Below are 24,047 nucleotides of genomic sequence, written 5' to 3' on the forward strand. Positions count from 1 at the left end.
CAAGTTACACAATGCCGGCGTGACGCGCCCCTCGATTTTTCGCTTTTTATGCGAAACGGCGACGGCGCGGGGATAGCGCCGAGCTCCATTGTGGTCGAAGGGGTTCCGGTCCGCGGGGGAGCGTCGCGACACGGGGGTGCGCGATCGGTGCACCGTAAAAATTGAAGCGGGGCTCGCGTGGAAGCGTCACGTCGAGAGAACGAATGACAGGATATCCTTCTCGGTACGGGTAGTTTGCGTTGAATATCCCACACGTACCCGTTGGCGCGCTCCGACCGGCGGGGGACTTCGATACAAAAATGTTCCGAATGGAATGGAGACTTGGACAGAAAATATAAAATCGGATTTGTCTTTCGAGTAAGTTTGGAGTTGAGACATACTTTTCTCGTGCCTTTTATCTTTTTTCTTTAAAATCTTGTTATATCTGAATAAAATATTTAGTGCGTGAAGAATCGTATCACATATACCTATACATTATTTTTTTCTCTCTATTAAAAGTTAAGCCTGTAATCACGCCTTAATGATCAATATCGCACGTTTTCCCATACGAAATCGGACTTGGGAAAAATTTATTTAAAGCCGGCTCCGTTGATGGAGTCTCGTTTTTCCGTCGTCGTTAAGCTCGCGTATGCTCGGCCACCGATCGATTCCGCGCCTGCAAATAAACCATTCGCGAACTAATTCGCGAAATAAAAGCTAACAGCCGACGAGCTTGCGGATGATTTTGGAAAGCAGCTGATACGCCAACGGGTTACTTGTTGCGCCTTCAAATTGCGATAATCGTGATAGTAAATTTAAACCCTAATGGCGAAATATCCTGCGAGCGTATTCGCGAATTAGCCCTGAGTATATACATCTTGAAAGAGATCGCGAGATCTCAAAAGTGTTGAGAGTGAATGGAACGATATCCCTACACATATACTGCAGATACTATCTGAAATATTGCCGTCATGACACATCTCTTCTCTCGCGAAGTGAAATTGCCACGCTGAAAGCCTCGAATATTTCAGGAGCAGGTCGAAAAGGAGGAGGCGCGCAATAATGTCGAGCTCGAGATGCTGGCCCCCTTCGAGGAATCAATTAACGTTGTTTGATTGCTCCAATAACACTAATTGATTTGTCGGGGAAGAGCAACGTCCTCGCCAAATGAGTCTCGTTCGGCCGACTCGCGCGTCCGCCGAAGGAAAAGCCGCCGGTCGCGACGAAAAGGCGGGTAACTGAGACGTCAACCGCACGAATTCACGATTCGGGATGACACGCGTGAGACACGCGCGTACATCCCGCGCGACATTGACGTAGCGTAGTCGTCCGCGAAACCAGCCAGCCAAGTCAAGCCAGCCGAGCCAGCGCCGAGGCAGCCACCTATCCAGCCAAGCCAGCCAGCACGCGGATGCACCTCGCCGCGTTTGATAATGCATTAACGCCGGTGGATCAGAATATTAGCATAGCATACGCCCATCGCATTTGAATTGAGAGGCAGCGGGCCCCACGGTGTATAAGCAGAAGCGAGGAGAAGGCGTCCCAGCGTCTCTTTGTCATGCTAATACGGCATCCATCCCGACCGGGCGGCGGCGGCGACGACGGCGGCGGTTCCGACGCAGAGAGAGACGATGACTCTGCATCGTTTACGCTCCTGTTGCGGCCCCGAACGCGCGCGTTGCCGCGCGCGGTTCCAGAAACAGGGCCGACGGCCGCCTTCCGGTCTCTCCCTCCGTCTCCCCTATATGTATATATCTCTCTCTCTCTCTCTCCTCTCTCTGTGATCTCTTCTATGACGATTCCATTCGGAAAGCCATCGCGCCTCTATCCGCAAACGGGCAAACGCGCGCCTCATGCACTAGATCCACACCAAATCGAAGTATGTAGGATGCACAACTAGAAGCGAAATTACGAAAGTCGGAGAGCGCGCGTTCGGGGATTTGATACGTACGGAAAAAGAGTTTCTATAAGCATGGATTTCACTACGAAATCGTTAAACTGACTTTTTTTGCCGGAATTGAAACGTTTCGGCGGCGAAAAGCCGAGTTTCTAAACTCTATGGGAGACGTAGAGTACACCTAATTGACTATCGAGAGACCCGATCTTCTCAAGCGTCACGAATTAATTTTCAGCGCGACTACAGCGAGAGGAGTTTCTACGATTACAAATTCATGCACTCGTAACAACTCGTAACAGTATTTCGAGTTGGATGATACAGCCGCATATACGGCGATCTTCATTCCTTTTCCTGACGTCTATCGTCATTTCAGAAGGAGGGCAATGGCCTTGCGATCTGCATGAATTCCCTACGATCGTTTGAAGCCTGAAGACCGTAACGTTCCTCGTGATCGCTGACGCTTGCTGTATAGTGGAATAAGTAAAAAGAATAAGAAATAGAGGCAAATTGATCCATCGAGAGCTATGCGTATAACAGATCGTTTTCTGATGAACTCTTTCTCTCTCGATGTATTTCTTTCACAAAGGAAATATGAAATATCCCATGGAACTTATTACTAACATTATAATAAACGCATACTCTTCCGAATACACATTAAAAAGCTGCTCTATAAACAATAATTAATAAACGAAAATTCCATCAATCTTCGTTCAACAGTTTACGGAAAATAAAAACATTATTAATTCCTCTATTTTTTCGTTATCGCCAACTTAGCGCTTCTAGTTCTCAGTTTGCTATTTTCTCGGAACTTTTATCGTTAAGCGATCCACAGGTTAAGGGAATTAATAGTATGCTATTATCTACAATGTCGTTAAAGTTTTTTCACGATGGAATTGATACGTGCGCCGCGCGATGCGAATATTTCTGCAGAAGGGATCGCGTGGAGGAATCGCGGTGACGTACGGTAGTGAGAGGCGAGGAATAAATCGATGTATCGGCGATAGAACGTCGTCAGGCATCCCAGGCGTCATGATCAGAGAGGCAGTACGTCGATCTACGCGATCGCAATTAATGGCGCGCCGGTATCGTGGGATAAATGTCTCTACTATGTGTCGTCGTTTGCATACCTCGGAAGATGCTGCAGGCTAGAATGCTGATGCCACGATCGTTTGAGAAAACACTTTCGATGTTATTGTCTCGAGAGGAATGGCTGAAAAATTGCACCGATCACTATATGAAACGCAATCTTTCGCATGATTAATTTTATCAAATTGATTGCTAAACAATAAGGTAGCGTATCAAAAAAAGTATTACAAAAGTTTTTACGATGCATATCGAATTTTTTATCTTGAGAGATACTATCTACAAGTTGTCAGGGTCCGGATATGCGATTTGATTAGAAATATTTCTCTCCGTGGCGAACGGGCGTCTGTTTAAAAGCCGCGTCGTTGGCGCGTTCCCTCCATTTACATGAGTTCGCGCCTCGCGCGGTATATTAATTCCATCGCGCGCGGGATTAATTCTTCGGGATTAGTCACGGCGATAGCCGATTGATGCGATCAGATAAAGCTGCCGATAAATAGCTAGATATTTTGCACACAAGCGAACGACGGATGAGCGCCCGCGCCGGTGTGACGCACCGTCGCTCTCGCCGTTCGCGTAAACGCGCGAATAATTGCTCCACGTTAATGATAGGTCAACCTCGCCGCGATACGTGTGATCTATGACGTATTGAATTCCGCGCGACCTTCGATCCGTCTGCATCGGCGAGGATCGTTGATTCTTAGGAGCAGTCGCCGCTGTATAAATCACTCGGCGGAAAAGGGAACGCGCTCGTCGTGGAAAATAATTGATTCTTTATCGGAGGAGACAGTCATGATCGCTCATGCGAATGACACAGATTGAGAGATAACGCGAAACTATTCGCGATTTCACGCTCGCCGCTCATTTCGACCGGTAATCTACGCGATGGGAATAGCGGTAATTAATGTTTAAATGCAGCTCCGCGATCGTCCTCTGCGATCGATTCCGTTAACTGTTAAGCAAGCTATTACTAATTGTCGAGTTCTTTGGCATCGCACATCGTAATTCAAGAGATATGGAAGCGAACACGTGTGCTAAATTCTAGCGCTTCTAGACTAACGACAGGCATGCTTCCCATGCCAATCGTTATCTCAGTTGTGCAATAAATGAATAAAATATCATAAATCTTTCTAACACTCCGCTGGGACGACTGATCGAATCTCGCTGTAAGCGCAAAATCGTCGCGCCAAAAATACGCTTCAGATTTCCGGACGAATAAATTTCGCCGCGAATGTTCCCCGAGATGATTCCGAGGGAGATGATTGGCTGCCAAACACTCGGAGCGATCCCAGATTAAATCGCTGACCTGCTTGCGCGACGCGCTTTCGTACCGCCCCCAAATCTAACGAAGAAAAGCACATCCCGTGCAAGAATACCGTTCGATCGCGAGCCAGCGCAGCGATACGTACGCAGCGGATTCATAAATAAACCGGAGGTACTGTTGCGTGGGTGTGGTCAGTCTGTCGAGCTCGGAGAACGACCTCACATTGGCGACTGGCATATAGGAAGAAGGCACAAAATTGACTGAGCTGAGCCTCCATTAAGCCGGACAGAGGCATTCACAGTTACATTAGCGGAAACGAGACAGGCAAACTTATAATTGGTGTCTCTTCTATAGACTCCTACGGTGTGTCCTGCATAGATACGAAGGCATATAAATCAGCACAAACTACCTCGCAAATGTTCACTCACCTGTGACATTCATCTCCGAGAGTGACTGATTATTTTTTTTATATACATATATGCGAAGGTGATTTTTTATAGCTATTTTTACATTCTTTGTTCATTTTTGTAGTTACCTACTTCTCTTTTCATTCTTCATTAGTATTAAGTTTAATTCTATATGGCCAGGTAGTTCTACTCTCTTGAAAGGTTAATGCATCGTTACGTGACTACCGATCTCTTTTCTGTCTTCAATTTTGATATGATCGATGCCTGATTAAAATCACTTTCTTCCCCCTTCCCCTTTTACTTCCCCGCCGTTCTTTCTCTCGGAGTCCTCCGTGTTGCGCCACGGCGGAGACCTTTCTCTCGGACAGGCTTTTTCCACCTCGCGGAGATATCGGACGTTCTTATCTCGGTCGGCCAGCGGGCTGCGCAAGGGCTACCGGCTGGAATCAGATAACGCGATGAGCGGAGACAAAAGGATACATTAGCCAACAAGCCGGTGGCTAATTATCCCGCACTTCCATTTTCGAGGATAGACGCAACCGCCACTGCCGCCGTCGCGTGGAGAGACACGGAGAGGCGAGAGAGAGAGAGAGAAGGGCGCGCAAGAAGAAGAGAGCCTACGGGCGATCAAGCGCCGGCAATCGGGTCCCGATCTCGCCGAACCGCAATGACAAATCCCGCATAAATTACGAGTGCCAAGGCCGGCCGTGATCGGTCACGCCTCCCCCCGTCGGCACCGCGCCGTTTACCGATCGACTCGGCTCGGATATTTTTACATTACGTAACAGCTCGGCGAGGGCAGCAGACGGCGATTATGACGGTCGTGCGGCGCGATTTAAAGATCGTTCGCCGTCGAGATTTCCGGCACGACAGAGTCGTTCGTCGCTCGTAGATTTTTTACGCGAGAACTTTTTCTTTCCCCATCGAATGATGAACGAACTTTGGATTTTACGTGCGAACTCTATGTCGCTTTATTTAAAGATGACATAATGGGGAGAGTATGTGTTTTCGCTGTCTAAACTCAAGACGATTTCCACGAGATAGACAATTGATCTCTCTCATTTACCGCAAGTCTAATAGATCCGTAATTTATATCGTAAAAAAATATAGTTTTGTAAGTTCACGATATTTCAATGTTTTTATTTTGAATCAATAATTGACTGAATTGACAGTTTTTGGAAAATATGGACAGTTTGGAATATAAATATAAGCGTAACAAACTGAGAATGAATTGGATGCAAATGATAAGTGCTATCAACAATTGATTGGTAAGAAAAATCTGTTTCTTATACGGCATTTGTGACGACTACGAAAGTTCATACTTTCACCGAATATTAAAGCAGCGCAATTTTCGATTCTATCTCTCCTCGCTTACTTGTTAACGTCAATGGTGATCGAACAAAGGTGTTATTCGTATCTTCGCTTACCTGCAACAGAAATGAGAATGTGCATATTAATACCGAGTTAATATCATTTAATTTTACCTTATATTCTATTAAATTATCTTTGTATAACTATACACACAGTAAATGGATAATGTAAGATGTCTTGTCTTCTTAAAAGTTCGATTTAGCATGACAAGGCCTGAGAAACTGTAGATTAACTGAAGAATTTTGTTATAAGAACATTCAGTGAATTTCGGGACACTTGGTAATTGTCGAGATTTAATAGCCTCAACAGGTACAAGAGTGAAGCAACACAGGCGTGGGAGGCGCTTGGACACGCGCCGGCACGTTAATCATCGCGCGAGCTCACCGCGCGTTTGATGAAATTCACGATCGCTTTCGCAGACTCGATGTGAACGACCTGTGCCGCGGCACGGGCTCGCATTTTGCGATCCCGTATTATTCCGGGAAGGACACAACAGTCGATCGTCGAGCAGAAAGGCGGAGGTGGATCCGTAGGTGGATCCACCTCGGCCGGTCGCCGATCGCGTGTCCCATCGCACGCGGAAGGCGAAGGAGGAAATCTCTATTCTGGCACTCGGATGGCGTCGGGCTTCCGACATCAGGGAAAATTGGCACTTGTCGCAGGGCACCGGTCGTTTGCGGTCGACGACGACACGGGGCGGGAAGACACGCGTCCGTCATTGTCCGGGATGGGATCGAATCGGATCGGATCGGATCTATCCCCCCGGTATTGTCCGGGCTCGACCGCGTAAGCGACCGCACGCAACCGAGTCGCCCTCCGAGTTGACACCCCAAGTTGACAGTTTCCGGACCGATGATCGGGACGAGGAGGCTATTGTGCGCGTCGTCGATCGCATGACGAGGCATTGTGCACCTCACACACATCCGTACGCCGAGCCGGTGACATCGCGCACACATCAACGATTCGTAAAAGCGTAATAGGATTATCCCCCCCGATCGGGGGGTAACCTTCCAGTGAGCGGGTGAGGGGAACGAAAAGTCGTGCTCTTTGTCGCACCTCTCCGTTGCATTGTGCCGATGGCATTATGTGAACCTGTCGACCTCGAGAGGACACGGTCTTTTCGGGCGGATCGCAAAGGTTGAATCCTCGTTTTCCAAGCCGCTCGGTGGCATTTTTCCTAGCGAGCGCACGCGGCGCGGCGTCAAACGTAGACAGATATTAAATCGCGATCGTGGAGATAGAGAAGCTTTTACGTAGGTTAATCAGCGAGCGCGGATCTAACGAAGCGGATGGTAATTATCTTAGGTACGCGCGAGCTTCGATTTAAGCGCTTTACGATCCAGCACTGAAATCTCGGTGATTTCGTCCGTTTGTACTTTTAGGAGGATCAGAGGTAAAGCGCTGCGAGTGAAGATTTTTTTAATACATTTTTTTCGACAGTTCCTAAATGAGAGAATATTCAAAGTAAAAGCTTTCTACTTATTATCGTGAAAAAATGAGCGTGGCTTAAGCGAATTCAATATATCTATTCATTTTTATAAAATATATATGATCAAAATGCGCTATCTCTCTGGCTAAATTTTTCGATTTATTAATATTTCTTATATCTTCTAAAATTCGAGTCTTGACTATGTATACATTTTTTACTTCACACTGCTTCATTATACTGCCTCGTTATACTGCTTGTATACGGATAAATGCACAGTCATAACTCTTGTTTATTGAACCTTTGCATTTCGAAAAAAATGCAGTCGGTGAGAAGACAATTCCTCGATCGACAGAGAGAGAGAGAGAAAGAGAGAGAGAAGAAGATCCGAGTAACATTACTTCTTTTTCCGTCACTTCCCACGAGCCATTCCCATGCGATGCAAAACTTGAGCGGGACGACTCAAGGCTGTAAGATACCAGGTGCATCGGCACCGTTCCGCTTGCATCGCGACGGGTCTCATTCCAGGCGAGATGACGAAGCCAGTATAGAGCCAAGCAAGAAGGGAGTAACGAAGAGAGCGGATGGCGCGGGGGTGAGGAGGCGGCGGCGGCGTGAAGAGGAGAAGGAGAAACGAGAAGAAACGGACCAAAAGACCGGAGTGTGATGAAATCGGCGGGCACGGCGATGACGGGATACGACGTGATGGAGGCGAGAGAGGAGCCCCCTGGCAATTAGCTCAAACGAACCGGGAGTGGCGTGACACGTACTTTGTCGCGCACGTCTTCTGACATCAGCCACCGTGGGAGACGTCAGTCCGTGGACTCCTTCGTCGTCGTCGTCGTCGTCGTCGTCACGATCGTTGTTGTCACGTCGTCGTCGTCGTCGTTGTCGTCGGACCGTGCGGTCGACGGACCCCCGGCAAAACCGGCGACTGGTGATAATTGTTTGCCGGTGTGAGGATGCGCATGAAGACCGAATTTGTGGCCTAGTCGACGCAAACGTGCACCAACGCGAAAAGTCGTTCCGACCCGAAAGAAGATCGATTGGATCTGCGAGCCTCCCTCCGTCTCGTTGTTCTTAGAACAGAAGCCACGACCGCTTCGATATCGATGCATGTTGGTTGTGTTATAAAGCGGCAATATATATTTTTACACAATTTTCATCATTACGTTTTATAGCGTTATTTTGTGCCGGCGATGAGTTTTGATGTATAATAATGGCCTTTCACTGTCGCCTAATGTATATTTATTTCATAACATTTTTTTCACCGAAATATCTATTAGCTTAAATAAACATTTTAATACGCGAAATACATTATTAACACCATCAAAAAGTGATACTTTAGTATTGTTGAATGTTTTTCTCTCTCTGTACTATTTCATGATTATTTAGAATTAATTTACACCTACATTCTAAACATGGAGAATAAACGATGTAACGATAAATTATTATCACAACTAAATAATTGCTCATTAACTCACTGGCGAGTTATTATTTCTCATTAAAGAGAGAGTTTGGTAATCATTATCATTAATTACCAAAATTATACTGTTCCATGACTCGTTGTGCGGGCTTTTTGCCTTTCTCGCAATGCACGCTCTCGGGCGAGCGGAGTGGCAAAATGGTAAAGAGAGAGAGAGAGAGAGAGAGAGATGGCGGTTGATAACTATCGAAATCAATGTACGGGCCGCAGCCTCCGTCGGCAGATCACGACGGCGAGATAACGTAGACGCGGCGGAGATTTTAGCGGGGGTCACGAGAAAGAGAGATGCGATCTATAAACCGTAGAAAATCCTCCACCGGCTTTTCGTCGTCGAACTATCGGAGGAGCGAAGAAGGGTTCCCTCGGCCAGACAGCCCGAGATTCGATCGCGACCGTGGCGAGAAGGCGTCGCTCGTTCCTTCCTCTTGTGAGGACGCGATAATCAGATAATGCCGGGATTAAAAGTGTTGCCGCGCGGCGGCGGCATTAAATATAGATTTCGGTAATGACAGGTCCTGCCTCGGGAGCACCTTCCAAGCCAGGAGGGCTTCTCTTGACTGTGGTCTACGATCCCGGCGTGCTTGACGTAGCGGCCGCGCGAAATCACCTATCTTGCACCACTGCATCTTGGACCTTTCCTTATCCTCGAATTTTTTTACCCGTTTATTCGTTAGAATACCTCTCCGCGGATGGAACAGCTTATTCGTCAAAAAAACGAGGTAGGAATTTATCTCTCGGCGGACCTAAACGTCCAGTTATTTGTATCTTTCATCGAACTTGTTTTACTTGCTAGTTTTTTTTTATAATTTCTACAAGTATAACGAAGCGAGATAAGGCTTCATACGGAGATAATAACTTTGATATAATATACCTTCGGTTCATATTATACCGAGAAATATATGTTCCCGGTAACAGTTAGATAATAATCGATCTGCTCTTAGCACATCAAGCATGCTACGGGATAATGGATCTTGTTGAGATCAAATGGAGCATGCGCTGTTAATCGCGCGTAAAGATATTTAGGACTCAGCCGATCGGAACAAATCTGCAAAGTGCAGATTTACTTCTTCGCGAGGTGGAGACGCTCCCGGATCGTTCGCCATTCTGTCCGTGACGCGTTTCGTCGAGTTCCGAGTTCTTGCGGTCTCAGCGTATTTTCAACGGTGACGACGGAGGACGACGACGGGAGAAACGCGCGGAATGCTGCCGCCGGGCGTCTTAATGCGTTCTAAATTGCGGCGAATGCGCTTTAATTGATTGACAAAAAGCGCCAGGCGGAAAAAGGCCGGGTTCGCGCCCGGTTGTTGCCTGATGGAATAACGCGTCGTGGTAGTGCCAGGTAGGCCGGTTAGTTCCATCGCCGTGTCACTCGTTCGTTCCTCCGCGCGCGCGATACACCCGCCGCCCTCCTCCACCTAACGCGCCATGAGGAGCGATTGTTCCCTTGACAAATTGGCTTTTAATGCGTCCCTTTCTTCCTCCCGCGATCTGGTTGGTTTCAGGATTCTGTGGCGGTGAGGAAGCATTCTTCGAATGCTCCACTTTTGCGCGAACGATGTATTCTCCCTATAAGTGTATTCTTGCGTGTTGGCGCGATGACACAACTCGTTCTCGAGTCAGGATATAGTATATAATTGTAAGATAAAAAAAAATGTGTTATATAAATGCACATTTCTCACGCAAATATTAAGTATATGTTTTTATTGATTTGGAAGTCGAAATTTTCATTTTGTGACGCTGAATGTCACTGTCTGTATTTTATATGTCTTGTATACAAAATATTTCTTATAGCCTAGACGTATTTATCATTATTTCTATTACAACATTCCCATAATTAATATTATAATATTAATGTTAATTATATTGAATGTCTAACGGAGTAAGAGTATTAGTCTTCGGTTTAATCGCGATGATTAATTCGGTGTTTATAAATAAAAATGTTCGTATTATATTTTAAGCGAAAATGCAACTGTTTATGGAAAAAATGTTAAACAATTCGTTGATGTTGAGGAACAAAAGAGATTTCGTTAAATTCGGCCGCTACGGGCAGCTTTATGACATGTGTTTTTACGAGAGGATTCCTTCGGGGTATTTTGTCGTCAGTCGTTTAACGAAATTAGAATAAGCACCGTAGCGGCCGACGGTAATCGATTATTTCGGTACGAGATTCCAAATCGAATTTCCATCCTTAATTGGCCATGGGAGATGAGAGTCGCGCAGGTAACGATTCGTAAAAAGCATACTATGTCACAGTCCCACAGTAATTTAAATCTCATTATATTGGCCCGTAGTTTGCGGTTTTGATACAGCGGCTCTCATTCCGTTGCGGAGCAATCCCGTATCGCCGCGCATCCTCGGCGATACTTTTTCACAAAGAAAAATTATTAGCGGTAAACAATTAATTAGATTTATAAATGGCTATCGAACTTCTGCCATTTAATATTTTAAATAAATATCTTGTAACGCACAATAATAATGCAGCAAATGTGATGCAATTTTGGATAATTAATAAAAGGATTATATTGCATCGCATAATGTAATATACTGTAACGTTTACGTTGTAAATAAAGTGCTGCAGATATAGCGCGCTATATGTCACGTTGTTATTCAATCGCGTATTTATGTTAAACTTCTGATTAATATAGAATATAATATTTATCATTAATGTTTTACAACGGCGAGATAAAATCTGCACGGTGGAAGAACAACTTTGTGGATCCCTGTTCCTGTGTTGCTTTTGAGAAGCTCTGGTTTACAGATGCCTTTCGTCCTGTAATATCACTAATCAAGACGAGAATTCGGCATGCACACGAAACGACAATATGAATCATGGTCCTTCCCGCGGCGCGCGGATCATACCGAAAATAATGCCCACCGACATGCCGAAAAAGAAATTATAAGCCGTAATCACGCGCGAATTTCTCGGGGCTCCCGGGGCGGATAATGCAACTCCCGAAATATCATATGCGCATCGCTGACCGGGGTGGGCGCGAGTTTTATAAACTCGCAACGCGTCCGGGGAGGGGAGAGGGTGGGTGGTTATGCAAACGCAAAACATTCCGCGCGTCGTTTCGCGTGTCCGGTAATGATATTAAAATGTAAAATGCAACCGGCGCCGCGTTACACCGCGCGGAATTAAAAACGGATTGCATTGCGCGCAAAAACCTTGCAAGCAATTTTCGCAATTTATTTTATATCGCGATTTCCGATATGCGCTTCGTGCCGTCGAGCGCGGTCTTTTCCCATGACTTTTTTTTCGCGTACAATATATAATGTAACGTAATATGATACGATATAACAATGCATTTCATATCTCTTGTGTATTCAGAAAATTTGTACAATTTTTCATAAACATTGCCGAATTCACGTAATGAAGCGAGCTCTAAACTCGGAATTCACGCAATGAAATATCCCTTAAAGTCGCGCCCGTGTTTACGGATTTGAAACATTTTTTTCTCGGCGTTTAGCCGTGAAGGATTACAATGCGACGTCACCGAACGGGGAGGATGACAAAAGAAGGTTGGAAAACGAGAGAGGGTGGCTGATGTCACGGCAAGAAACGGCGGGTCGCGTGAGCAACAAGTGGTAGATGCGAAAGAGAGATCGACGGATGTCAAGTCGTGGGGAAATAAAAAAGTCGCCCTTATCCTCGCGGGGCGGGCTAATAAAGGTCCGTGACAACAAGCGACAAGAGGGTTGGCCCGGAACTCGGGAGGGAAGAACGGCAGGAAGCAGAACGAGAGGCTTAAAATACCGTCAAGCCGGCACAATGGAATTTTATCGAGGCACCTCCGGCCTTTTTTCTCTCTCCCTCTTCCCCTCCCTCTCTCTTTCTTTTGCCTCTCGTTTCGCAGTAATTCGGCCTATCGCACGCGTAAGCAGATAAAGCTTCGCGTCAAGCGGAAGATAGAAATTTTACGGGGGTGTTTTTTTTTTTCGCGGAATTACTCGTGGAAACGATGACGGGAAAGTTTTGTACGCGTGTCAGATCTCACGCAAGATTATTAATTCTACTCTTATTATTAATTCTACAAAAACACGATCAGTATGATAGAGATCTGTTCGATTATAACTTGAAACATGTTATATAATTTGCGTTGAAGATCGAGAGATCACAATTAAGGTTAAAAGTGAAGATATCGCTTCTCGATCATGAAATGATCAACGCGATAAACGCTAATTATTATTGAACCACGATAATTCGATGCGTACTTTTTAACTCGTGCCGCCCGTGCCGTCAATCGGCGAGAGATAAAAATATCTACTACTTTCATTACAAAGAGTTTATCTCGGAATCGGCGTGAGCGCGAGATTGTAACGTCCGATGTAGTGAGGGGCAAAAATGCAGGGGCCGCGCAATTCCTCGATGCATCCTCAAACGGTTCTCGGCCCGTCCGGGTGCACCCGTGAAACTTCTAGTTGCCAATGCGATCGGATCTCTCTCTTTCGGGGGAAGGGCGAATGTAGTGCTGGCGGATGCCAGCGTACGTGGATGCCGACGCGTACGGACGGAAAAAAAGCAAGGAAGTTCCGTAGGAGGAGATCGACCGATTTAATTAATTCCGCCGATCCGTAGGCTTTGATCCCGCCATCGGCGGAATATCGCGAGTTCACCACGACGGAAAACAAATATACGAAGTCCGGCGCGGCGTAACTCCCGGCCTGCTTAACATTACGTAAAAACCAATTACGTGGGAATGCCTCTGTTGATTGGTATCAGAGATGGCCCCCGGGAGTAGCGCCGGTACGTAAGCTTGCGGGATTGAAAATACCCGTCGGGGGTGAGGCGAGGGGGGGGGGGGCGGGCGGAGAATCGCGCTGGTCGAAATGTATCCGATGTCAAGAGAGGCGACTGGAGAACCGTCCGCGACGGGGGGACCTCCAATGGGTGTCCAAGAGGGGTAAACGGGAATATGTTGCATGGCACGTGTCACTTTGAAGCGCGTCCGTGGGGAGGACTCGCGTATCACCGGACAGAGAAATTTTTCAGCAAACCTCGTTAAGTTTTCATTTACCAAATGCAGACGGCATCGGTCCGACTCCTGGCCGGACGGCAATTACCGCGCCCCTTTTTTTTCATCCTCGCGATATCGACCACGCGCTCAACTACCGTAACATATGTGAATACCGCGCGAAAAAAATAAAAAAGAGAGACAGATTCGCATGTCTTTGCGACTTCGAACGACGAAAAATGCACAGTCAATCCTTGATGAAATCTGAGAGATCAACGGAATGAGGGAAAGATATTAATTCTCGTATACAATTTTATAATTCAAATATAAGGAACGTAGAGCGTGCAAAGTCTAAGGCAACGGAAGAATGGTTTTACAAAATTTTACAACGGTGTACAAGATTAGTACTAAAACACACCAGAATTGGAGTAAACTAGCGATGATCTAATAAAGAAAGTTACAGCAAAGTTGCTTCACTTGGAGCGAACTGTCAGAGACTTTCCCTTCGGACCCGGAATATACCTCCACCTAAATAAACAGGAAAGTGAAGCTAAAACTAGCCGCGAAGTGCGGCCGGATCCGGATATTAAATCAGTTCGAGTGTGCAAATACATCCTTGTGCGTATGTAACGCGGATACGTATTACGTACTCGGGGGATCGAAGGAGCGACAGAGACGAGAAAGGAAGGGCACATGGAAGCGTGGGGGACGGAGAGGAGAGGGGATCGTTACTGTCCACAGATACAGAGAGTATGTACCTAAAACCGTAAACGGAGTTCGGACAAACCCCCCGGATAACCGCCGGGGGAGTGCGCCCGACGACCTTCCTGTGATCGGCGTTCCGTGTAATCGCCAAGTATGCAGATGATTAAATTTGCAACATCATCGCGGCAACCCTAAAGGCCCGGTAAAGGGCTGCAGCCAACGGCTAGGCCTTGATACGAGGAGTTTGACTCCGTGGTTTAAGGGAAGAGCCGGGGCATCTTCCGGGATATATCGGGTCTAAGATTTCGAGCACTTTGTTGACGTAAGAAACAGACTAAGGCTACATCACAAAGGGTCGAGTGTCTTGGGAGAATTGCCGAACGTAATTCTCGTCTCTCATGATAACATAACGTTCACAATAACAATACGTTTTATCATACAATCATTATCGTAACATTTCTTTCGCGTTTTTTTTCCATTAATAATCTTTACAAAATTGAGAAATGTCTCGACAAAGTTTACACCGACATCATACACTGCTATAATTCAATTAACCAACGTGCTTATACATAATTTAAGAATCAGCGGTTAGCAATAAGATCAGCGGCTGCATTTCTAAGTGGCTCCCTACGAAAAGAAATCCCCGACGTTTGATGTTACGGATAACAAATGTAATCTCCCGAGAAAACAGAAGTAAACGAGCATTGTGCGCCAACGGCACACTTCCTCCTTTTGCCGTTCCACATGTCGAACTTCATAGTCGTCAAAAACATTTTGCCGAGCGCCCCGAACAAGGCTTGGCCATTGTGCGCGAGGGAGGGGGAGGTAGGGGGAACCGTATGAAATTCCAGAGACACGTCGCGTACCGCGAGCAGGGAAAATATCATATTTTTGACCCCCTCGTATCTCCTCCCCTGAAGAAAGGAGAGCAACTCACGATCCGCCTGGTTTAGCAAACGAGCGTCGCTTCCTAGACTCCCATTGTCATCGCCGGGGCCTGAAGATCGAGCCAGGTAACGTCATATTCAATAGTCGACCAATCACAATATTTTTGATGAGTTATGTCAGGACATAATGGGACCGACGAAAGGAAGAAAGAGAGAGAGAGATGGAAAGAAAAAAAAAAGCGAGCGGAGGTTTTTCCACCGTAAACTCCGCGTCTTTCGTGGCAATTCGTAACCCACAATGGGCCGCTCCGAGAGCGGTGGTCCTTGAGCCTTTAAAAGCACAAAGACACACACTGCTGGCCTACCCGCGTCCTCTTCCTTCCATCTCCTCTCTCTCGCTCCCTCGTCCCGCGATCCAGCGATATTCCGTTCATCCTGGGACGCCACGGTCCCTTGGGACGCCGCCGAGCGTGCGTAACGCGCTCAGCGACCCGTGAGTTATGAGGGAAACGCGCAATATTAATATTTTGTATCATCCTCGCGTGCCCCCGCTCGCAGCAGCGCGCAGCCCTCTTTGGGCTGAAGATCAGGAGCGGGATGCGACCCCTTGTCCCCGGCCCCGTTCTTTGTCGTTTGAAGTCGTCTTTCGCCGCCGCCAGAAAGGAAGCGGGCGGCGCGATGCGGAATTGCGCGAGGGCGGAAAGACTACTTTCTCGCTATTTGCGATACAATTTTGCGAGAAGCGCACGCGGCTGCTACATAAAATGTATTGGACGCATAGTGTTGGACATTAAATATGTCTTATCGTCGTTTTACTTTTTACATATTGTTATATTCACTATGTTTGCTATTCTTTCATATTTTACTCTACGTGCAAAAGTTTTTTTCAATAGTGTCTTTGGTGTTTGTGTACATGCCCGATTTGTACGTGCTCGAGCGCCGAAGATTGCCCGGTGAGAGTTTTACGTAACGAATGTAACGAAGATTATTATTTGCTCTGCGGTCGTGTTATATTCCAGAAATATCGAAAATAAACCGTGGGTCTCAGGTGGTATTGTACGGTGGGATGTTGAAGCATCATCTAAACTAATTGTTGACAGCCGGACAATGGCGAGCCAGTAATAATAACTTGCAGCTCGCTGGGAAGCGTATTGTGTTCGGAGATCGGCGTCTTTACCTGGATCCTCCGAAAGAGGACCAGGGTGGGCAGAAGTCCCGTCTCTTCAATCATCCGACCGAGAAAAACGACAAGTCGCAATTTTACATAACGATGTATTTTTCTGCCTTTAAGAACTTTATCCGAAACGATATAATCTATAGATTACATAAACTAGAATGTCTATATGTTCCCTAACTCCTAAACCTTTCCATCGATCTGGACCAAATTTTGCATAGTTACTCTCTAGACCCTTGCGAAAAATATAGGCTACCATGGAATTTGGACACCCTCCTTCCTCACCCTGATTTCCCCTTGCAATAATACATGTATGTACAAAGTGATACAGTATGTGAATTTGTAAATTATATATCACTATGAATTAATTTCAATGTTATTGTTTAATTTTCACATTTTCACAAATGCTGATGTTCTAAATATAAGAAGCCTGGACAACGCCAGATAGTTTAAGCTAGTTAATAAAAAATGGATGCTAACGAGTTTTCCGATAGATTTTATACAGCATAATAAATGTATAGTAAATGTAATTTAAATAATATTTAATAGGATCTTTTTTCGTTAATCATGTGCGTTCTATATTATCACGTAATAACGTAACTTTTTTTTTAAAGCAAAACAATTTCTAAAATATAATTCTTTTCAAGATATATTTTGTAATCGAATTTTTTTTTACAAATACACACAATTAGTATCGGCGCGCATTAAATATAAAAAATGTATCCTGCCAATATAATAGATGAGTTTACGTCGCTTGTGTTCTCTTTCCGCGCACGGCTCGAATTTCCTTCGGAAGATGACGCCGATCCAACCGGGCTCCTTTCTGCAGTCCGGCGACGATGACAAGAGGATTCCCTTATAAAAACAATGTGTGAGGATGACTGTCAGTATGTCGGATCGTTGCGGTAGGAAATCGCGCCTGTCGGTTGAAAAATGAGAGCGACCGAGAGGTTCGCCGGGACGGATCTCGGGAGGATAGGTGCGAGGTGAAGAGGCAAGAAAAAGAGAACACGAGAGCTCTGGAAGGTGTGACCAGCGCCCCGCCTACCGATGTGGTCGCGCTGCGAAGGAAATTACGGACTAAACAGTACTTTCACCGGTCTCTCGGTTATTTGTATTATTTCTGACACTATCCCATATGCCATTGTTTCCGCCGGGATACAGCGGAGCAGATCGGCAGCGGCCGATCATCGGCATTGCACGCGGGCCTTAATGACAGCCGCGCGGGCTGCACGGCAAATCGGCGAAACGAGCCGATAATTGAGGGCACCGTTGTTATTTTTCCGGAGCACCGACGATGATTCCCGCCCGCGAAAACGCGCCGCGTCATCGCGTTCCCAATTTGTATCGATTTGTATAGTTTCTTTCTTTCTCACATCACGCATTCTCTCTCACTCTCTACACATTCTCTCTTTCTCTCTACACATTCCGCTTCTCACTAGGAAACGATCTCCCGCGTAGAGGCATCGAAGATCGTGAAAGATACGCTTCTTTGAAGTAGAAATTCAAAGCTGGTAACTTTGCGGATCGGCAGCCGTTTCGTCCTCTAATCGCTAAATCTTGTGATTACACCGATTATCGACGAAAGCACCGAATCGATCGATGTGAGGAGCGAGAGAGCTTTAAGACACTCGATCTCGTAATCTATTTTCGTACGCGATCCGGGACGCAGCTTCCTCCTCATCGACGCACGCGCGCGAATCCTAAATTCAATTTCCTCGAGCAGTAAAGAGAACACACGAATTCTGGGTACGCGCGCACATGGCCCTTTTTCTCCGATTGCATCGTCGAGAACGACGCGTCGTGGCGTTTCACCACTTTCGTTTATCTTTTCTTTTTTTTCATCTCTGCTTTCCACGGTGGTCGTCGAGTGCCATGACGCACGACGAGAGGGGGCCGGTCGCGCCGAGACGTCTTTTATGCCCGCGAAGACGTTGCGCAGATCCCGTGCGTGCATTTTTGCAATTATTAGGTGCTCGCGGTCCAAGGATACGACCGCGCGATATCCTGTTTGCTCACGCACGACCGCGGAACGCGCCCCGCGGCTGTATGTAAAAGGTGGCCGGGGAGGTAGAGGGCGAGAGTCGAGAAAGACACCCCCTCCGGATGGCGAAGTGACCGCAAAACGAGAAACGGGTTCCATTGTGACGCGATCGGAGGAGGCGCGACACGATAATACTGATCGCAACGGAACAGCCCCGCCGCGCCGCGGCAACGGATGTTAAAAAAGTGGTCGTTTAAGAACATAGTCGCGCCGGATGTTTAATTTTCGAAGCGGCTCTCCCGCTAGGGAAACGGACACCTGCGAGCCTTACGATGAGGTGCGTATCCCTCTGTCATTGGCTGAGGCAAAGTAAAATTGCGGAGATCCTTTATTGTCGCGGTCTCGCATCCCTACCGCAAAATATCGACCAGATGTGCGCGGATTGACCGCATCTGTCAATACCGCAATGGATTGAACGAAATCGTAGGTAATTATTTTACAACGTAAAATTTTGCACTTTTTTTCTATCTATAGAAACGTAAAAATAAAGTAGTCAAACGAAGTAACAAAAAAAAGATCTTGAAACTTCTTTACCTAATCTTGAAACAATATTCTCTCTTGATAGATCGAAGAGTTTGAGATAATTTGAACTGTTCTTACTTTCTCTCATTTTTAATTGCCGATTATTACTCAAGTGTCTTTCCAACTTATATATAAAAATATCACTGGCCTCAAAGTATCTGGCGTTGGCCGGACTTCTCATATTTAGGGCATCAGTATTTTTTCCACAATTATATAATAATATTTTAAAATTAATTGGCGCTTTCATTAATTATATTATTACGCAATGCTTATTTACATATACTTCATATGCAATGCTTACTTATATAATAATGCGTTAAACTCAAATTATCACAAAGTGTCAAAAGAATGACATCAGAGGGAAAGGTATCCAGGTTTCATGGTAGCCTATATTTCCCGCAGGGATCTAGAGAATAACTACGCAAAACTTGGTCCAGATCGGTCAAAGAGTTTAGGAGTTAATAGGGAATATCCAGACAGATCTTCTAGTTTATGCATAGAAATTATATTATATAATATCAGATTAGATTTACAGCAGGATATAATTACTCCAAATTTATATAAACGTATTTTACTCAAGGATAAAACTTTATCTCATAATTCCTTTTCTGTTTCAAATAAATCACTCGACCGCGGTGCATCTCGAAAACTCAGCAAGTGTTCCCCCCGGGGACACTTTGTGTTTCGTGCGTATAGATTGCGCTCAGTTATGTCGATCTACGTCGAAAGTGGCACGAAATAATTTTGCGGCGGGAACGTGATCGGCGGTGACGCGACGAGAAGAAGAGACCGCAGGTATGACGCGAGGCGTGATCGTCGAATCGCAAGAATGCGGCCCTCTTCTCGCTTCTCGTCTCCCCCCCGGCGCGCAGCGGAGACTTTCGAGTCGAAATTACCCTCCTCCGGGTGACACTGCGTCGTGGTAATGGCCGGTTCACATTGCATACCTGCACGCAAGCCCGCCAGGCGACACTTTGGGTAACGATCGGTTCTGCTGGCGCCGAGCGGTTCTCCCGCCGTAGAGAACGATCATTCACTCGACGACAAATTCACTCCTCGCTGAAGCAGGAGGAAAACGCGTACAGGTTTACGCGCGAGACTCTCGTCGCGGGCGCGCGATCTTTTAATAAATCGCGTACGCTAACCCGAGTCACGTTCGATTCCTCGACGTTCGAGAAATATTATGGTCCCGTGCCAGCTGCGCGACAGAGCGTCGTTTAGAGTCACGGCGGTACTCGATCTCTTCTCTTTCTCTCTCTCTCTCTTTCTCTTCCTTCGCCAATTGGGAGAAATACGAGAGTCGCTGCCCACGGGGATGCTTTCCCGAGCAACGCGTTCTCGATTTATCCCGCATACAACGACATCATTGTCCGATTCACTTAGCGTTCTCTGAGACGGATTGTGCGATCGGTTCTTCCCCGGAAATTTTCCTTGCGCACACTTCGATTCGTCGCTAATAGTTTCTTTGATTATTTCACGCTAGGAATCGATTTCTGACCATAGAGAGCATGTACTAATATTTAATGAGATTTTTGGAAATTAGGCAATAACGTTTTCGCGCAAAGAAGAAAGCTCCTCCTAATGTATCTTTTCTCAAAGAGACGCCAAAAGTACCTATTTTCTAAAATTGATAAACGAGCTTCTAAATCTAAAAGTGATGATGTAACGGTTGTAGGTAGATACCTATGTATTCTTTTCTCGTTTATAAAATGTTTTATCAATTGCAAATTTTTGTTTGTTTGATATATTATTCTAAGCGTTAATCGTGTCTGAAGAAACGTTCTCTGATTGACTCCGTGTTATATGCAAAAGGTACAGAGAAAGAGTGGATGGAGCGGAATTTATTTAGTATTTTAGGGCGTCACTCCATTCGGAACACTCCGCAAACAGAAAAATAACGAATTTGCATGGCCGGGAGAGCGTGTTGTCACTAGTTGTCAGTCCGTCGATTGCAGGGCATACAGCGAAAATAGTTTAGCTGGAGTACGACGACGCGAACGACTACGTCGACAGGTCCGACGCGACAGATGTTTCGCGTCTCAGCGACACTCTTGTATTTCTGTCCCACTCAGTATAAACAAGTGAGAGTGACGATCGCGCGCGGGTATACGAGAATAGACTTCTTCCTGGCGACTCGGGCGTTCGTAGATCGCGGATCGATATTGCGTATTTCGAGCAATACGCCATGAATTTGCGCGGTTACCGCGTCAGTAATAAGATAAACTTGTACAATCAATAACTGTATCAAAACAGCAGCTCGACCGAGTATATATTTGCCAAAAGTTGAGCAATTTACTTATACCGACATCGAGGTAAAACGTTTAATCGGGCATCGCGATCGAAATCCGCACAACATTCAGCGCGATAAATCTTCAACCGTGACCGAACAAATTTCCAGTCATGCAAAACATCCAAGATCAATCGTATAGCAATAAAGAGAACGTTCTTCGTTGCACGACGGTTGCCTCCGTTGAGCCACGATGAAGAAATTCCCTCGCGTCGCGGCGACGAGCGGATCGCGGCGATGACCATTCGATGACCGGCGTCAATTTTTTTCCTTTTTCTTTCTGCGAGATTCTGAAAGCGCGGCGGCGGCCGACGCGGCGGCGAAGGCTGCCCGGATGCAGATGGGGCCGGTCACGCCGGCTGTAATTAACAAGGCAGGCTTTGTGGGTGTTTTGTCGCCGGCCGCGACACGGCTGTGACGAGGGAGGAATTCTCTCCGCGTCCATCGCGCGCCCGGGGGACGCCAGACTATAAAACGCTCTTTGTGCGAAGCGTCCGGCGAAGCCGTAAGCTGCCGGAGGAGACAAATGTAAACATTCTCGCCGGTCGCGAAGAAGAGTCCTCGAGTCGCTAGAGAGAGAGAGGGAGAGGAGGAATGAGCGAAAGAAGGATCTTCGCGGCGCGGGGATTACGTGTCGTATTATACCCCGTGCACGCGGGTCGTGTGTGCGTTGCGCCACTGTGCCCCGGCTCCCGAGAAAACCGGTGGACGGATAGATGGATGAAGCGAGACGGAGGAAGGCTCCTGAGATATCGTATTTCGTAAGGGTCGTAAGGCAAGAAAAGTAGACGACGCTGGACCACTCGGAGATGTCTACTTCCGAGGCCGCTCTCCTCTTCGCGGAGCGCAGTCTCGCCTCGAGAGTCATCGTGGCTTGTTTTTTCGAGTTCGGCGCTGCCACGACTCCCTTCCACGACTCTTGGCCATCGGCCATTTCAATATCAATGAAGCGGAAACGGGCGTCTGCTATCACTCGACGCGGAGGAGTGCGCTCGCGTCTATGCGGGCGATAAGAAGCCGAGGGTGGAAGAGAAGGAGTGCGCGCTCGAGGCGAGCTTTACTGAACGACATATCACGTTTTAAAATAAATCAATGCCTCTGTTTTTTAAATATAGCTCGATTCCTCCATTATCGATCGATTTTTAATTATACATATATCTGTATTCGTCGCTATAATAAGAACGAGATATCAGTTGTAAAGCCAGAAACATCTTGCAGCGTTGTATTATCCTTTTTTTATCACGCGCTCGAACCACCAACGACGTAATGATCGGTTTCGCACGAGCCTTCCAACCAGTGCTAATTTTGACATACGCCGCTCTCGTTTGCCGCTATCATACAACGCCATTCGGAACAATCATCCTAGATAATCTCTTTTGCTCGTTTTGAAGCGGCGCGATCGAGATACCAACGCGAGCGCCGTTCGCGCCTCGAGACTTCCAATTAGCTTGCGCGCCGATAGCGTTTTCGATGGCGCGCTTGCGGTAACTTAATGCCGGAATCGCTCAATGTAGACGCGCATTCGCGCCATTTGCGAAAGATTATCGCGCGGGACAGCTGGAAATCCAGCCGCGCGATAAGTGCGCAATCCCGCACCCGTCCGCTTCGGAAATTTGGCTGCGGTCGCGCGGCTGGAGAATCATTACGTTGCTTCCTTTCGCGCCTCGTTCGAGGCGTTCCGTCCAGTATGTATTTGTGCCGTCAGCGAAGCGGAAACGGACACCTCGAGGTGAAATGTTACGCCGAGTCGCTCTGCGGCGAGCGCACGCACTCTCGTACCGCATCATGTTGCGTCGCTTATTTCAAGTTGGTGCCACTCGGAAATATCCACTTACAAGAATGACCCCGCGTCTCGAAGATTCTTCATCCTACGTAGGTATTGTAAGGGAAAGTGAGGCGCCTTCGTCGTCATGCTTTCGTTCATATGATAAGAGTAGTCATTGAAAGAGAAACTGACGCAATGATAAGGTAAATACAACGTCGCGTCGCCCAACCTGAGATATTTCCATAAAATAACATAAAAATGATGACCGGACGAAAGTGCGATCTCGTATGAATTGATATAGACAATTCACTAATTCGTAAGGCAATAGAATATCGATCTGAGAACGTCCGGAATCGTGATCGAATCTTCATCTCGTGATCCTCGAGGTCCGTCAGAAAAAGGAAGAGACGCGCCGAAAGGAGTTTGGGTGGATCCGTCGAGGGGCGAAAGAGCGTTGTTCCACGATAAAGACCTCGTTCCACGTGTGGTAATTACTCGGGCCAATGGCGCCCACCCGCGGTGCGCGACACGAATTCCAAAAGCTGTTCCGCGCGCGTTTCTCTCGGAAACGGGAGGCTCGAGTTCGGAGAAAGAGAGAGAAGGCGGGGAGGCAAATCTCTCCATTGGAGAGATCACCGGCCGATCGCCGCGCCGACAAGGTCGGCTTCGCCCCGACAGAGAGCAGAGACAATACGCCCCCCGCGGCGACGATGTATATAAATTGTTTTCGAGGGCGGGAGTTTTGTGCGGCCGCACGTGACAACGATCGAGAGGCCCGTTCGTTTAAAATTCGATTAA

The 24,047-nt window shown here is 46.8% G+C and overlaps 1 protein-coding gene and 1 long non-coding RNA gene across 3 annotated transcripts in view; one reads left to right on the plus strand and one right to left on the minus strand.

Moving 5' to 3' along the window:
- Positions 1 to 24,047, plus strand: part of LOC139770393 (uncharacterized) — a 166,919-nt gene that overhangs the window by 86,790 nt on the left and 56,082 nt on the right. The window lies entirely within an intron of this gene.
- LOC139770392 (uncharacterized) overlaps positions 1 to 24,047 on the minus strand; it is a 240,621-nt gene that overhangs the window by 79,780 nt on the left and 136,794 nt on the right. The window lies entirely within an intron of this gene.

The sequence above is a fragment of the Temnothorax nylanderi genome, unplaced genomic scaffold (genome assembly GCF_030848795.1).
Source record: "Temnothorax nylanderi isolate EJ_2023f unplaced genomic scaffold, tnyl_v1.0 TNYL_tig0029_pilon, whole genome shotgun sequence".
Classification (NCBI taxonomy): Eukaryota; Metazoa; Arthropoda; class Insecta; order Hymenoptera; family Formicidae; genus Temnothorax; species Temnothorax nylanderi.